The 16,615-nt window shown below is 37.4% G+C and overlaps 1 long non-coding RNA gene across 1 annotated transcript in view; it reads right to left on the reverse strand.

The window, feature by feature from the left end:
• Positions 1-4,624: 4,624 nt before the first annotated feature.
• LOC104981745 overlaps positions 4,625-16,615 on the reverse strand; it is a 37,793-nt gene continuing 25,802 nt past the window's right edge. Inside the window, exons 4-5 of the long non-coding RNA XR_824409.1 lie at positions 7,779-7,923; positions 4,625-6,276 (exon numbers count right to left, since the gene is read on the reverse strand). This is a non-coding gene — a long non-coding RNA (uncharacterized LOC104981745). The remainder of the gene's footprint in view (positions 6,277-7,778; positions 7,924-16,615) is intronic.

Consider the following 16,615-nt stretch of genomic DNA (forward strand, 5'->3'; position numbering starts at 1 on the left):
CAGTATTTCTAGATCTTAAAATAATTTCCGTATTTTACAGTATAGACAACTTTAAAAATATATGCAGGCTGAACAACAAAATATATGCTGCTAAAAATATTTGCATTTTAGCAACATTTGCTATGCTCCTTATTCAACTCATTCTTCAATCAGTTATAGTTTGTGGCTACATATTTCAATGGGAAATGGTTTATCTGGAATCCAGTGATACAAAATAACAGTCTAAATCAAAGAAGTACATATCACATCATTTATGGCCAAGGAAATGTCTCAAGTTTGTTATTACATGTCACTAAAGCCTAAATTAGCTCTGAGACCAATCCATGAAATTTAGCTAAATATTTAATACTAAGCCCTCTAAAAAGCTTTACATACTTTGGAAAGGCTGCCATAAAATTCTACAAAGTTGTACAGAATAGAACGTTCAGGTTGTGTGTTAGAAAAAAGCCCTAACATAGCTTATCCTTTCAGGAATATAAATTGGACAGACCTTACAGACCTGCCTTTCTAGCCCTAACTGGATATTAAGCATGAAGCCTGTCCTTTAAAGAGGGTTTGCATGCGTGCTCGGTCACACCTGACTCTTGCGACCCCATGGAGTGTAGCCTGCCAGGCTGCTCTGCCCAAGGAATTTTTCCATGCAGGAATACTGGACTGCGGTGCCATTTCCTCCTCCAGGGGAATCTCCCGCACCCAGGGATTGAACTCATGTCTCCTGTGTCTCCTGGCAGGCAGATTCTTTTACCACTGAGCCACCTGGAAGGCCCCCTTTGAAGATTATTTTTGCATAAATAAATTATTTGGTTACAAATTGTATAAGGGTAATAAATTCCAACAAGATGTCTGTCTCAGTTCTTGTGATAATCCCTATACAATCAGAAATAATAATGTGAAATATAGTTATATATTGGTATAGGATATTCTAAGATATTCTAAGAGATATTTTGGACTAAATTGAGAGCTAAGGAGAACAATTTTTTATTTTATTTTTCATCCTGCCTCAATTACTCCTTCAGAACCCAGCTGAATTTCTTTGTCTTGAACATCTCTCCTCATTACAAGAAGACACATTCACATTTATTTAGTGACATTTAAATGTATAAGAAAATGTTCTGCTATTTAATGTTCTGTCAAAATATGAAAAAAATCATGTCCAGAAAAAGAGACCAAAAGCAAAATATGTATGAAGTTTCTAAGGAAAGTCAATATAAACAAAGTTGCCCCAGGATGACAATGGTCATGGTTGCAAAAACTATTCTTACCATTGTTGTTTAGTCACTAAGTCATGTTTGACTCTTTTGTGACCCCATGGACTATAGCCCATAAGGCTCCTCTGTCTGTGGGGTGCTCCGGGGCAAGAGTATTAGAGTGGGTTGACATTTCCTTCTTCAGGGGATCTTCTTGGATTAGGGATTGAACCCTTGTCTCCTGCATTTCAATTGGATTCTTTACCACTGAGCCACCTGGAAAGCCCTCCAAAAACTATACATCTCTTTATTTATAGTATCATGGGACAGCCCAGGATGATCATTAATTTGTATGCAAAAATTAACTCTTTGATCAAGAATATATGGCTGTCTTTCTAATTTGTTGTTACTCTGACATTATATGAAAGTATTTGAGTAAAGTGTAAAAGTATTTATTACTATTTATTGCAATTATTTTATATTTCTGTTAAAAAAAACAAACTCTTGAATACTAGAGAAAGTTTCTGAAAATACTAGATATCAGTAAGAATTTTCATGATTTTGTCAGACACCTCCCTCTAGTACTCTTCAGAATTGCTGCCAAATTCTTAAGTCTAAAACACGGCATCATGTAATTTCCTTGCTATGTTACCTTTTAGTAACTTCTTAGAAATTCTCTTAACCCATCCGGTATGATTCTAAACCAAGTCCTTATTACCTTCTGAGACACATCTTCGCCCATACTGCTGTGTCTCTGAGCATGTCAGACCTCATTTAGAATGTTTGTCTTGTTCTTCTACACCTGGCTCATTCCAACTGTTTCCTTCCTATCATTTCTGGGTACCTAAGTGACTTGCATCTTTCTTGAACTTCTCAGGCAGATCCAAATTTCTCTTTCCTGAATTACTGCAATAACTAATAATTATACCTAGAAGTACTATATGTGATAATACGGATAATACCTAGTAAATTAATGCATTCCAAAACTTCATTTATAAGCTACTTATTAGAAGATGAAGACTTGCTGCTGCTGCTACTGCTAACTTGCTTCAGTCGTGTCCGACTCTATGCAACCCCATAGACGGCAGCCCATTCACCCACAAAAATCCTAAATATAATTGATATTCTGTGCTCTACGTTGGATAACCTAAAATGCAGCTCAAATACATTACCGACAAAAAGTGTAATTTCTAAAAATTTCAGTGAAAAGATGGATACTATACTCAAGACGAAGGCTTCCCAGGTGGCACTAGTGGTACAGAACCCACCTGCCAGCGCAGCAGACATGAGACATGGGTTTGATCTCTGGGTTGGGAAGATCCCTGGAGGAAGGCATGAAAACCCATTCCAGTATTTTTGCCTGGAGAAACCCAGGGGAGCCTGGTGGGCTACAGTCCATAGGGTTGCAAAGAGTCAGACATTAGTGAGAAACTTAGTGCACACACACACACACACACACACACACACAGTCAGGAGTTATTAATCAGTAGGCATATTTAGGCAATATGAACAAGTTCCAGAGATCTGCTATAGAACTCTGTACCTATAGTCAGCAATGCCATATTCTACACTTAAAAACTGTTAAGAGAATACATCTCAGGTTAAGTGTTCTTACTTCAATAAAATAAAATTTAAATGAAATAAAATAAACCTGGAAGCCAAACTTGCATCACTCCATGATCTATTCATGTGCATCCTTGGCAACCTATGCAGTGTCAGATATTTAGTAGGTGTTTTTTCTGGTTGTTCATTGCTTCAAAACTAAGCATCTCAAAACTTACTGGCTTGAAACAACTATTTCATTTGCTTACAAGTGTGTGGTCTGGGCTGGGCTCAACTTCCAATTCTTCTGATAGTCTGTTGCTGGTCACTTTAGTGGATGAATTCAGCAGGCAAGTCAGCTGTGGGCAGTAGAAAGGTTGAGAAAGCTAGGCATCTCTCTCTCCCATCTACCCTCAGGGCCTCTCACTCTCCCTGCTTCTTCTTCTCATGGCCTTTCTAAAAGCATAGCTGAATTTCTTGTCCAGAGGCCCAAAGTTCCCTTGACTGCAAAAGTGGAAGCTGCCTGACTTTTTAAGGCATAAATTGGAACTGGCACAGTCATCTCAGACCTATTCCTTTAGTTAAGCATATTATTTTTTTGTTGTGTAGTCTCTAAGTCATGACCTACTCTTTGCGATCCCATGGTCTATAGCCCACCAGGCTCCTCTGTCCATGAGATTTTCCAGGCAAGAATATTGAAGTGGGTTGCTATTTCCTTCTCCAGAGGATCTTCCTGACCCAAGGATCAAACACGCATCTTCTGCATTGGCAAGTAGATTCTTTACCACTGAGCCACCTGAGAAGCCAAGCACATTATTAGTCCAGCCCATATTCACAGGGAGAGAATTGTATAAGGGGACAATACCAGCAGACTGATTATCGGGGGCCACCAATGGAATAGACTACCACATGGCTTAATCACTACTTATTGCATTGGCAGCTAGTAATACAAAACAATGTATTCCAAGCTCTAATCACTAGGAGGAAAATGACTTCCCCATTTGGTAACATGCAAAATTCAAATATATGGAAATTAATTTCTTTAGTATGTACAGAATTATTCTTTTGACAAAGTTCTACTTTAACCATAACTTAAGCTATAATTCCTAAAAAAAAAAAGTGAAAATTGAAGTTGCTCAGTCATGTTCGACTCTTTGCAACCCCATGGACTGTAACCTACCAGGCTCCTCTGTCCATGGGATTCTCCAGGCAAGAGTAGTGGAGTGGGTTGCTAATTCCTTCTCCATCAGATCAGATCAGTTGATCAGTCGTGTCCGACTCTTTGCAACCCCATGAATCCCAGCATGCCAGGCCTCCCTGTCCATCACCAACTCCCGGAGTTCACTCAGACTCACGTCCATCGAGTCAGTGATTCCATCCAGCCATCTCATCCTCTATCGTCCCCTTCTCTTGCCCCCAATCCTTCCCAGCATCAGAGTCTTTTCCAATGAGTCAACTCTTTGCATGAGGTGGCCAAAGTACTGGCGTTTCAGCTTTAGCATCATTCCTTCCAAAGAAATCCCAGGACTGATCTCCTTTAGAATGGACTGGTTGGATCTCCTTGCAGTGCAAGGGACTCTCAAGAGTCTTCTCCAACACCACAGTTCAAAAGCATCAATTCTTTGGCACTCAGCCTTCTTCACAGTCCAACTCTCACATCCATACATGACCACAGGAAAAACCATAGCCTTGACTAGACGAACCTTTGTTGGCAAAGTAATGTCCCTGCTTTTGAATATGCTATCTAGGTTGGTCATAACTTTCCTTCCAAGGAGTAAGCGTCTTTTAATTTCATGGCTGCAGTCACCATCTGCAATGATTTTGGAGCCCAGTGAATAGTCTGACACTGTTTCCACTGTTTCCCCATCTATTTCCCATGAAGTGATGGGACCGGATGCCATGATCTTCGTTTTCTGAATGTTGAGCTTTAAGCCAACTTTTTCACTCTCCACTTTCCTTCTCCATAATTCCTACCAATGGCAATTAAATAGGGTTTTCACTTTTTTTCTGTGTTAATTCATGATTTATAATGTTGAATGCATTACTGAAATATTAAGCTTTCTAAAATAAATTGCCACACAGTGTGAGTAAGCTTGCATAGTACTGGCTTTTTTTCTCCTTCCCAAATATTTGATGAGACTGGCTTCCATTTCATAATTTTGAGTATTCTCAAAATTTAGTAAAATCGCATAGAAAAAAATATGACTAATCAAAGTAACCCAAATAATTAATTTACCATGCTAATATTTAAAGATACCACAATTACCTGTAATGTTTTAACCACATGCAAATATTAGTCCTAACAGCTTATAATGGATAACTTCAGAGTAAAGTGGACCTCATTCTTCAAGTTCCAACCCTTTTCACATCTTTATGGGGAAGAAAAAATGGTATGTTAGTTAGCAACTCCTGATTGGAAAACCAGACACACACTTAGGTAATCTACATCTTAGGTGGTCAAGATGAAGACATAAAACATAAATGAAAAAAACAAGAATCTCAAGTTGGCCCTGGGGTCATCAAATGGAGACTATTTGTCCTCAGAGATGACATGACTCAAGGCATCCCTATGAAGAAGATCATATCAACTCTCAGTCCCAGAAAGTTGTCTTTAACCACGATTTTCTTTCCATCAGTTGCAAATTTTGAGCTCTACTCCTCATTTTTCTCAGCCATCTGGTTTCTGCTGACTCATATGGCTGGCTGTGTTTTCATTTGAGATGTTCAGTGATATCTGAGATGGGGTATTTCTTAACTGTGCAATACTCTTTCACACACTGCACCACATTGATTGAGCCTCAGACAATAAATGCCCGCAGCACATACTGGTCATCGTTAAACCAAAGTACCCCAACAATCTGCCAAGCTCCCAGCGGGTGAAATATCTCCTCCCCACACTCAGGGAAGAACAACACAGGGTAATAGGTATTTTTTTCTCTCCTCTCTAGCTAACAAATGGCTAGCTGCCATAGTCTATAACAGGTAGGAGTTTTTCCACAAATATCCATTGCAATTCATATCTATTTGGTTGAATAAAAATAAATACAATGTAGTCTTAACACAAAATCCAGCAATAATGCCTCTAGGTATCTGCCAAATTAATTTGAAAACTATGCTTAGACAAAAATATGCACAATGAAGCACAGTAAAATATGCTCAACATCATTAGTCATTAGAGAAATGGAAATCAAAACTCCAGTAAGATGTTACTCCATACCCTTTGCTGCTGCTGCTAAGTCACCTCAGTAGTGTCCGACTCTGTGCAGCCCCATAGACAGCAGCCCACCAGGATCCCCTGTCCCTGGGATTCTCCAGGCAAGAAGACTGGAGTGGGTTGCTATTGCCTTTTCCGCCATACCCCTTAGATGGTTATAATAAAAATAATGGACAATGACAAGTACTGGTGAGGATAGAAATTGAAACTGTCATACATTGGTGGGGGCAATTTAAAATGGTATGACTGCTTTGGAAAACAGTTTGGCAGTTCCACAAAGAGTAAAATATAGAGTTAGCATGTGACTCAGCAATTCCACTCCTAGGAATAGACCTGAAAGAAATGAAGATATACATTCATATAAAAACTGTACATAAATATTTCTAGCAAAACCATTCTTAATAGCCAAAAAGTAGAAACAACCCAAACATCCATCACCTGAAGAAATGACAAACAAATATGCTATATCCATGTAATGAACATATGTATATATATGTGGATATATACCTATGGATATAATGAATATATGGATATATACATATAATGAACCATTGTTCAGACATAAGATAGCAATTAGTATTGATACCTGGTACAACAGGGATGAACTATGAAACATTATAATAAGTTATCAAAGTCAGGAACAAAAGGCAACATATGGTATGATTCTGTGTATTCAAAATGCCAGCTAGAATAGACAAAGCCATAGAGACACAAAGTAGATTAGTGGTTGCCAGAGACTAGGGGCAAGGGAGACTGTGGAGTAACTTCCGGTACAAGCTTTCATTTTGGGGTGGGGAAATTATTCTGTAATTAGGTAGTAGTGATGGTTACACAACATTGTAAATGTACTAAAAATACTTAAATATACATGCATTTTGTGGTGTGTGGATTATGTCAAAATTTTTAAAAGTAAGATAAAGCTAAAAGTCAATATTACATGTGAATGTTTCTAGAAACTTTATTCATAATCACTAAAAGTTGGAAGCAATGAAGACGTCTTTCAGTAGGTGAAAGGTTCAAGAAACTGTAGTATATCCAAATAATGGAATACTATTCAATGATAAAAGGAATGAGCTAGCAAGACATAGAAAAATATGCATGAATCTTAAATGTGCATTACTAAAGGAAAAATGTCAGTCTGAAAAGGCTACATGCTATATAAGTCCAACTGTATGAAATTCTGAAAAACACAAAACTGTAGAATGGGTAAACACACCAGTAGCTGCCAAGGGTTGCAGAAGAGGAAAGGTTTGAATAGATGAAATAAAATAGATATTTTAGGACAATTAAGCTATTCTGCATGATACTAATAGCATTTGAACTTTCCAACACAAATAGTAAACCTCAATGTATGCAAATTAAAAAGAAATTATTTAGGAAATCAAGAGGTCCCAAGATAGAATGCAGATTGTGACAAGGAAATCTAACTGCATTCCAAAGCACAAAATAACCTCACTGAAGGAAGTGGGGGAATAGGTGCTTACCAAAGCAACTTTGGAAATTAGCAGAGTCTGTAAAACTAGGCAAAAGTGACCACAAAACTTTGTATTAGAGTTGCTTCTCACTGGATTGTGGGTTAGCAGTTCTGGTACTGCTATACATGTACACTGAAATTGAACAATTAAGAAAATTGATGGTGGATGATGGAAGCTATGTCTCTTACTATTGGAACAAGAGGTTACAGAGAAGTAAGGGGAGAAGTTTAGATGATCAATTTGGTAATGAATTATAGTTGAAGACTTCAATATGAACTGATATTTAGTTTAATACAGTCACAGATGGATACACAGGAAATATTTATAGATATTTATCTGCAAGAGAGTTGGTATACATACACATGGTTTCTTGCTTTTTCTGCTGAGAAGGCCTAGAAGCAATGGTACTTCAGCAGCAGTCAGCACATCTACTGCCCAGATCTTGGTTAGTATCGTTCTCCAATAAAGTGAACCAGGGCTCCTTGGAGAAATGGCTGCTTCCAGACTGTGCAGGAAATAAACACGATGATCTTGCAGCATGTGTAGTGCCAGAAAGAAAGTGCCAAGACACACACACACTGTTAGAAGCTGAATGTATCTCCTCCAATTGATATGCTGAAGCCCTGAAAACCCATTTGGAGATGGAGGCTTTGAGATAATTAGGTTTAGATGAAGGTGGAGCCCACATAACAGGATTAATCAGAGCTTGCTCTTTCTTTCCCTCTCATTTTCTATTTCTCTCTCTCTCTCACTCCCCACCATGTGAGGATACAATAAGAAGGCAGTCATTTGCAAACCGGGAAGAGGGCCCTTAAAGAGGAACTGAATGAGTCAGCATCTTGTTCTTGGACTTCCAAGCCTTCAGAACTTGAGAAATAAATTCCTGTTGTTTAAACAACTGAGTCTACGGTATTCTGTTGTAGCAGCCTGAGTGGACTAATACACACACACACACACACACACACACACACACACACAAACACACACACACAAATGGAATTTCAAAGCAACACATAAGCCAATTGAAAGAGCTCCCAATGTTTAAAGTTGGAATAATTTGATCAACAAAATAAAGTCGTATTGGATTATAGTCTAAATATTAAATAAATATCCATGAGTCCATATGAATATAAATAAATTATTGAATAAGTAAATACTTGGTAGAAAATTTTAAAAGCTTCCTTGCAAAGCTATGGATTTTCCAGTAGTCATGTATGGATGTGAGAACTGGACAATAAAACAGGCTGAGTAATGAAGAATTGATGCCTTTGAATAATGGTGCTGGAGAAGACTCGAGAATCCCTCGGACTGCAAGGAGATCAATCCAGTCAATCCTAAAGGAAATAAATCCTGAATATTCATTGGAAGGATTAATGCTGAAGCTGAAGTGCCAATACTTTGGCCATTTTATGCAAAGAGTTGACTTATTGAAAAAGACCCTGATGCTGGGAAAGATTGAGGGCAGGAGGAGAAGAAGATGACAGAGGATGAGATGCTTGGATGGCATCATTGAGTCAATGGACATGAGTTTAAGCAGGCTCTGGGAAATGGTGAAGGATAGGGAAGCCTGGTGTGCTGCAGTCCATGGGGTCACAAACAGTCGGATGCGACTGAGTGACTGAACATGATGCAGAAGAACTCCAGGTATTTAAACAGATCCTTAGCCCTCAAGGATGAGGGAGCATAACTCCCCATCTTCTGTTCCTCCTGCCTATCCAAACCGACCTCTATTTCAAAGCATAGATCACACTCAGTCTCTTCTACATACATCTCCACTTATTCATTCTTACCCACCAACCACTGATCTATTTTCTAAATATCAAGTATGGGCTTTTATAGTGACTCCATCACTCCATGCCACCCCCTACCACCAAATACAGTATGGAAAAAGAGAGAAAAAAAGTAACTTCACAATGGAGAAACTTGACAAATACTATTTCAATCAAATGATCAAGTTTACTATCAAAAGTGATGTCAGATTATTACCATACACTCTTGATACTATGAGAATGGCACTTTATCACTGTGATCTTCCTCCCCAAAACTCTTAACCTGGTGTAATCATGATGAAAACATTAGACAAATCTTCATTAAGGGCCATTATACAAAATACCTAATCAGCATTCTTCAAAACTGTTAAAATAATTAAAAAACAAGGATTTCTGAGAAACTATCAGAGCCAAGAAGAATCCCAGGAGACATGTCAACCAAGTATGAACAGGATATAGTGGATAGGGTCTGACAAAAGTTAAAAAATTAGGTAAAAACTAAGAGAATTTGAATAAAAGTTTGAACTTTATTTAGTAATAGTGGATCAATATCGGTTCATTAATTTGATACATGTACCAGACTAATTTAGGATGTAAATAATAATGAAAACTAGATGTGAGATACATGAGAACTCTCTGTACTACCTTTGCAACTTTTCTGTGAATTCAAAATTTTTCTAAAACCAAAGACTTATTAAAAAAATAAAGAGGCTATTTAGAGTCCATGTAATGTCACCTAAAAATACACTTTGACTTTTCACTATATGCTGTGTCATTTTTATCAGAACTCCTGCCTAGACAGCATACTGCATTTGATGATTGTAGCTCCACAAAAGGTCAGCCTCTACTTTATCTGGCTTAGCTGTGGAGAACATTTACCAGGATCGTAAAAACCATGAAATTTAGTGCTCAGTCTTTCCAGGAACTCATGGGAACTTCAATTTAAGATCCTGCCTATTCAGAGGGCCTCTACTCTATGGAAGCTGCACTCTCTTTTCTTTTTTTTACACTATTTCCTATTTCTACTCAGGACTGAGGGGCAATTATCATTCTCATGCCACTCCCAAAACATGAGGCCTTTACTATCCCTCACCCCTTCTTTCTTAACATATGAATTCATATCTCAAAAAGGGCCTGTTCAGCCAAAAATCTCTCTACCAGAATGACAACATCATCTATTTATCTAACTTTGCTTGATGGGCAGGAGAACTGGAGAATAATTCCTTAGAAACAAGACAGAGCTTCCTTCCCAGGAGCCAGATGAAGCAAGAGGGGGAATTCACAACTAATTTACAATTAATGAATTCACATCCACAACTAATGAATCTCCCACCCACAGTGATAGACAAAATGCTCCTTCTAAAGCAACAATCAACCAACAAATGAACAAACAGCAACAATCCCTCATTTCACTACCACCACTTCTAAAGATATATAATAAAATTTATTCCTGGGAACACTTGAGACTTTAAGCAAAATTCTAATGTTGAGAATATGATTGAGCCACAAGTTATTACAGGAGAATTTTGGCTCTAGGATTCCAAATAAACACTGGGCAGTCAGAATGTATTAGATAACATAGCTGCAGGTTCAGAACATGGCCACCTTCCTTGGAAGAAACCAGCTATGTGTACTTGGTCAGCAGGTGACAATATAATATTTTGTTAATTTGGTAGACGTTTTTCTTTTTACTCTCCTCATTTTTTTTTTTTTGCCTTTCCTCCATTTATTTGGTTGGATTATAGCCTCAAATAAGGGTTGTAAAAGATGAGTAAAATGAGTCAAATTTTATCTTTTTCTTTTAAAACCTGAGATCCAGGAACAAGGCTATGCTACACCATAATATCTAGGAAGAATATGTGATCAATTTCTATATTCCTTATCTTTCCTATCAAGAATGAAAAAAAAGTCACTTGTGGGTATCTGAGAAAAGAACCAGAGCTCTACCTCTTCTGCACCCACCCTCCCCTCATCTCATTCCTGACACATTCCCAATGTGGCTACAGAAGCAGAATAATGTGGTCCTTCTGTTTGATAGGAGCACAACAGTACCTGAGAGAGAACAGATGCTTGGAGGTCTTGTCTTCAGGAAAGGGAAGGAAACTACTTACATGTATGGACAGTGAACAGAATAGATGATGGTCATCTCATTACTTGTCACAGAGAAACATGAAAATGACTGTGGATCAGGTGCCCACAGTCCTTACTAAGCTGCTGGCCCTTTGTCAACTGCCTAGAATGTAGAAGCAATTCTATTTGAATGGGAAAAGAAGTTTTACAGTGAGTGAGATTTTGATTTTGCCATTTGACTGATTAAGAATTCAGAATAAAAACTGAGTTCTATTAAAGAATAAATTGAGTTATATTTTTGTTGAACCCAACTAAGTCTGAAGTCAAAGGTTAGTACCTACTACATTTTTATTAGTGTTTGAAAAAAGAGAAGAATGCCTTTCTTAATAATCATAACTTTGAGAAATCTTTGTTAAATACAAAACTGAAGGAATTATATTAAAGGAAAAAAGTGAGGATTAATTATATAAAATATATATAAAATATATGAGCGTAAATATATGTTTCCTTACACTTTTCAGCCCCCTTGCAATTAGAAGAGTAAAATAAACTCTTGGCTATTGGACTATGAGTAGAAATTGACATCTTATTTCTGGTTTAGGTATTTAATTGCTTAGATGAAAACGTCCTGCATCTTTTTAAAGTGCTACATGACTCAGGAGGTCACATAGTCCAGAAGAGTCAACCAAAAGAAAGTAAAATCTCTGACAACTAGGTCTCAGCATGACTGTATGGAGCAGAGGTTCCCTGACAACCCACATGGGAAATGTAGCATGCTGCTGCTGCTGCTAAGTCACTTCAGTCGTGTCCGACTCTGTGCAACCCCATAGACGGAAGCCCACCAGGCTCCCCCGTCCCTGGGATTCTCCAGGCAAAAACACTGGAGTGGGTTGCCATTTCCTTCTCCAATGCATGAAAATGAAAAGTGAAAGTGAAGTCGCTCAGTCATGTCCGACTCTTCGAGACCCCATGGACTGCAGCCTCCCAGGCTCCTCCCCGCAATGGGATTTTCCAGGCAAAATGCACCATGAGTAAGACATAAACCTCTGTGGTTTTAAGCCTCTGAAATTTCAGGCATAATTTGTTATCACAGCATAACCTAACCTATGCTTACTAGTGTATTATAGAACACTCAAAACACAGAATTACATGAATCTACTAAATATCATATTTTGTGTTAAGTGAAAAAAAATCAGGTCACAAACCAAAGTCATTAAAATAATTACAATTGTGTAAAGCAATTGTATAAATTGACATAGATTAAAGCATTGATGGTGGAATTATGTGTTACATATTTTCTCCCTTACTTTCTTTTACATTTTTATTATTACATATTCAGAAAAAAATAAATTAGAAATAAAAAATGATCACATATCCCTTAAAACATCACTAGTGGACTGGATACAGTCTTAGGCACCTAAGTAGGAAATAGGATACATTTTTCTTTCAAGTAAAAATCAAACTTTGCAGGTTACAAACTTCTAAATTTTGTACATTTATTCATTTTACTTGAATATCAGCTATAAGCACTTGCTGAATATTTATTCAGTGCCCAATAATGTGTTATGTATTTTCTAAGACAAAAAGGAAATATATGTCACTTACTGGATTATTACACTCAGTATCTATGGAGTAAAGACTTAAACAACCAAGAATGTGTTCACAATGGCACATAAACATAACTCTCTTTGATTTCACCACATATATTAAATAAAGCACTGAGTTAAATGCATATGCTTAGTATTTCCTTGAAGCAAACTTGATATATTGTGGTAAATATCACTCTGGACCTTAGGTGCTTAAATAGATGGATCAAATCACAAAATATTAGAATTTGAAGACATTATGGGAATTTTTCTAATGAAAGAAATGGTCTGTGAATTTGGAAGTACCTGTGTTCAGTCTAAAACTTGATATTTCTGGCAGTTTGACTTTGGTCAGGTACTTAAACTCTTGAAGGCCCAATTTCCTTTACTGTAAAATAAGCATAATACTATTTCTTGAGATAGACTTAAGTATTGAATGAGAAAATATACATAATGGACTCAAGGCACTGTCTAACACAGTAATTTCTCAACAAAAGATGGCTACTTTTATTACTCAGTCCTACTATGTGGTTTTACTCTGATAACAAATATAGAAGTTAAAGAATTGGGGGATAACATCATAAGGCTATATGAACACATACTATACTTGAAATGTAATATTAAATGTACTAAATACTCCAACAAACATATGACTCTAGTAAATATAAGAAAATAGATTATGAAGGGTAATCAGTATGTAATTTTCCAACCAGGGATTTTTGGAAGGTACCTACACCTTTTGATCTGTCCTCATGATTGACACTTTCCGCCTACTTTCTCCTTCATCTACTTTATCATGTCAAAGGGCTGGGGACAGGCCTGGTTATAAACTTTTATTGTACCTTTCATGGCTTAAAGCAGATAGTACAGCAAGTTAGGATAGGCAAGGCAAACTAGGGGCCCCAGAACCTGAGTGAGGAGCCAGGTAAGATTTTACAGTGAGAAACAGGATATGGCTCCATGGGATATGGCTGATTAACCATAGTGGAAGCTGGACGAGGAGAAAATAGAGGGATAGAGAAGTTCAAGAAGAATTACAGGAATGATGGCATTTGTTTGTCCACCTGTAACAGTGTTACTTATACTGGTATATTTATCTTCAGGTAATGGATACCAAGGAAGGTTAAGAATGAGAAAATGAAAATAATAACCCTAGGATTATTGGGAGAAGTATTATGGAGAGGGAGAAGGAATGAGCTGAATGACTTGAAGTACTAGATTAGGTACAGCGAAAAAATGGACAATTCAGGAGAGGGCAACACATGAGAAAAGGAAGACCGAGATAAAAGGAGACTGGTTTGCACTGGGATAATGAGGACACTTATTAGTCCTTCTAATCTCCTCTAGAATTGTCAACACTGTGGCAATTGAGAATAACAGGACTAGCTGTTTTATAACAAATAGACTTGACCACAAAGAAATGAACTTGAGAGTACTGACACAGTTTACATATGCCACAAACAACCACCTTCGGCCAGTGATGCTACCCAACTGTGCTGGACTCAAACAGATGACCCTGGGGTGAAAGGTTCTATTATCACAACATTTCTGATCACCAAGCTTTCCATGTTTCTTAAACTCCTTTCCTTAATATTCTACAGTGTGTTTATTTTTATGGTTATAAAGCCATCCTCAGATTTGCAATGATATTTACCACTATATTGCAGAGTATTTTAACTGATGTTAGTTCAAATCAATTCTGGAGAAACTTTCCAGCCAAGGGAATTGCAAGCTAGCTGGTTGACATTGGAGGTCAAATACTCCAGGGCATGGGTCTCAAATCACTTAATTCTTCACAGCAAATTAGAAATGGGACTCCAGCTGGTGCTAACGCGTAAGACAGACTTGCTGTATAAGGACAAGCTGCTGCTTGGATTTCAAGTCTTTATATTCCTAAAATAAAAAATATGAGACTCCATTTCCCTCCCCCAATCTCATTCTTTCAGGGTAAAAGCTTTCTTAACAACAGCAAAAATCTGGCCAACTGATTTCAATACATAAATCTTGCCAAGGTATAAAAATAAAATATGATTTAAGCAGCAACCTGTAATCTCCTGTTGACGACCAGCTGTGCCTCCTATTAGTATTAATGGAAGTTACACAGGCATAATAAGAAGGAGGGGAAAATGCCACCTTATGCTTTTTGCACACCTTAACATTTTTATAGCAAGTCTGATTACAAGGGTTTACTTGAGCGGCAATTAAACACTGATTGATTACTAAGTACAATTTGTATTCCAGGCAACATGCAAATGGCAATGAAATTCTCAAATAGGGAATGGAATAAATTCTTCTCACATCTAGAGAGAGAATCACATTTTTTAAATAGCAAATGTTTTCTAACACTGAGGAAAGAAGTTCACTGTAAGTTTTTTTTTAACAATACATTTTTACCCAAAGACAATAAGCCTTGATTCATTTTAGGAGGACTAAATGATACAATTTCTGCAAATTGTACTTCCCAGTTCACCTTTAGACCTATCTCTAAAGAAATCTGTCTTGGATTATAGTACTCATGATACAGGAGAAACTGACACTAAACAGGTATACAAACATATAACATCAGTGAGTATACAGCAAAGAAAAAGTTCAGGAGAAAGACGGACGTTGCTGTGTATGTCTGTCTGTGCATGTTCAGGGGAAAATGACAGAAACGGAGCATTCAGGGCTTTTTACTGACTGTTCCCCGAGTGTGAAATGTCCTGATCCAACATTGTTGAGTGGTCACCTGCTCAGTATCATTTTCGTATTAACCCAAAGACAAAGGCTAAGAAGAGCTAAGAAGTTGGTGTTCTGGATAAGTAGTAAGCCCGGAGTGGTTGAAGTGGTGTGAGCTGGAGAAGAATAGGAAGAGGTAAGATCAGAGAAATAGAATTTCAGATCCTGAAAAGCCTCGTAGTCCATTCTACAAAATGTGGATTTTACTTTAGTTTTAACGAGAAGCCATTGCTGGTTTTGATCAGGGAAGTGTTATGATTTAACAATATTTTTCAATCATCAATCTAGTTTTTACACATATGTAAAGAATTCATTTTAAGTGCATACATAGATGCCCTTGAAATCTGTATTTTTCCTGAAAAACTGGTTCACTTTATAAAATTGCTTTCACTTCTTGACAATGGAATGTAAAAGAGAAATGGCAGTTAATAGTCTTATAATCAGATGTGTTTAAAAAGAAAAGCCAGAAATTGTTATTGCTTAGGATATTGTTATGAATGGCAGGGAGAGATAGAAGAAAAGGGAATGAGTTATGATGTTTGTAAAACAAAAGTCTTGAAAAGGCCACTTGAGACCTTGTTGTCCAATAGCTTGCTTCTGGGCTTCCCTGGTGGCACAGTGGTAAAGAATCTGTCTGCCAATGCAGGGAACACAGGTTTGATCCCTGGGTCAGGAAGATCCCCTAGAGAATGAAATGGCAACCCACTCTAGTATTCTGCCTGGGAAATCCCAGGGACAGAGGAACCTGACAGGCTACAGTCCATGGGGTCACAAAAAGAGTCAGACGCAACTGAACAATTAAACAACAGCAGCAAGCTTGCTTTGAGGGTTGGGATAGTCATTTATGTTCTTTGTGCTGATTTCCAAGTATAAAGACTTCGTATCTTCCTTAGTAGTTCATTCTAACATTTCATTACTTTGGCATAAAATTGATTTTCCTTGAAGCCAATTAAACTCTTCAGTAGTTTGTTAAATTCATTTCTTGATCTGATGTCACAATAGAAAACTGCTCACTATTCTTACAAAAAAATTTAATACAATTGTTTATTCAAAT

Source organism: Bison bison, unplaced genomic scaffold, assembly GCF_000754665.1.
Source record: "Bison bison bison isolate TAMUID 2011002044 unplaced genomic scaffold, Bison_UMD1.0 scf7180017864519, whole genome shotgun sequence".
Lineage (NCBI taxonomy): Eukaryota > Metazoa > Chordata > Mammalia > Artiodactyla > Bovidae > Bison > Bison bison.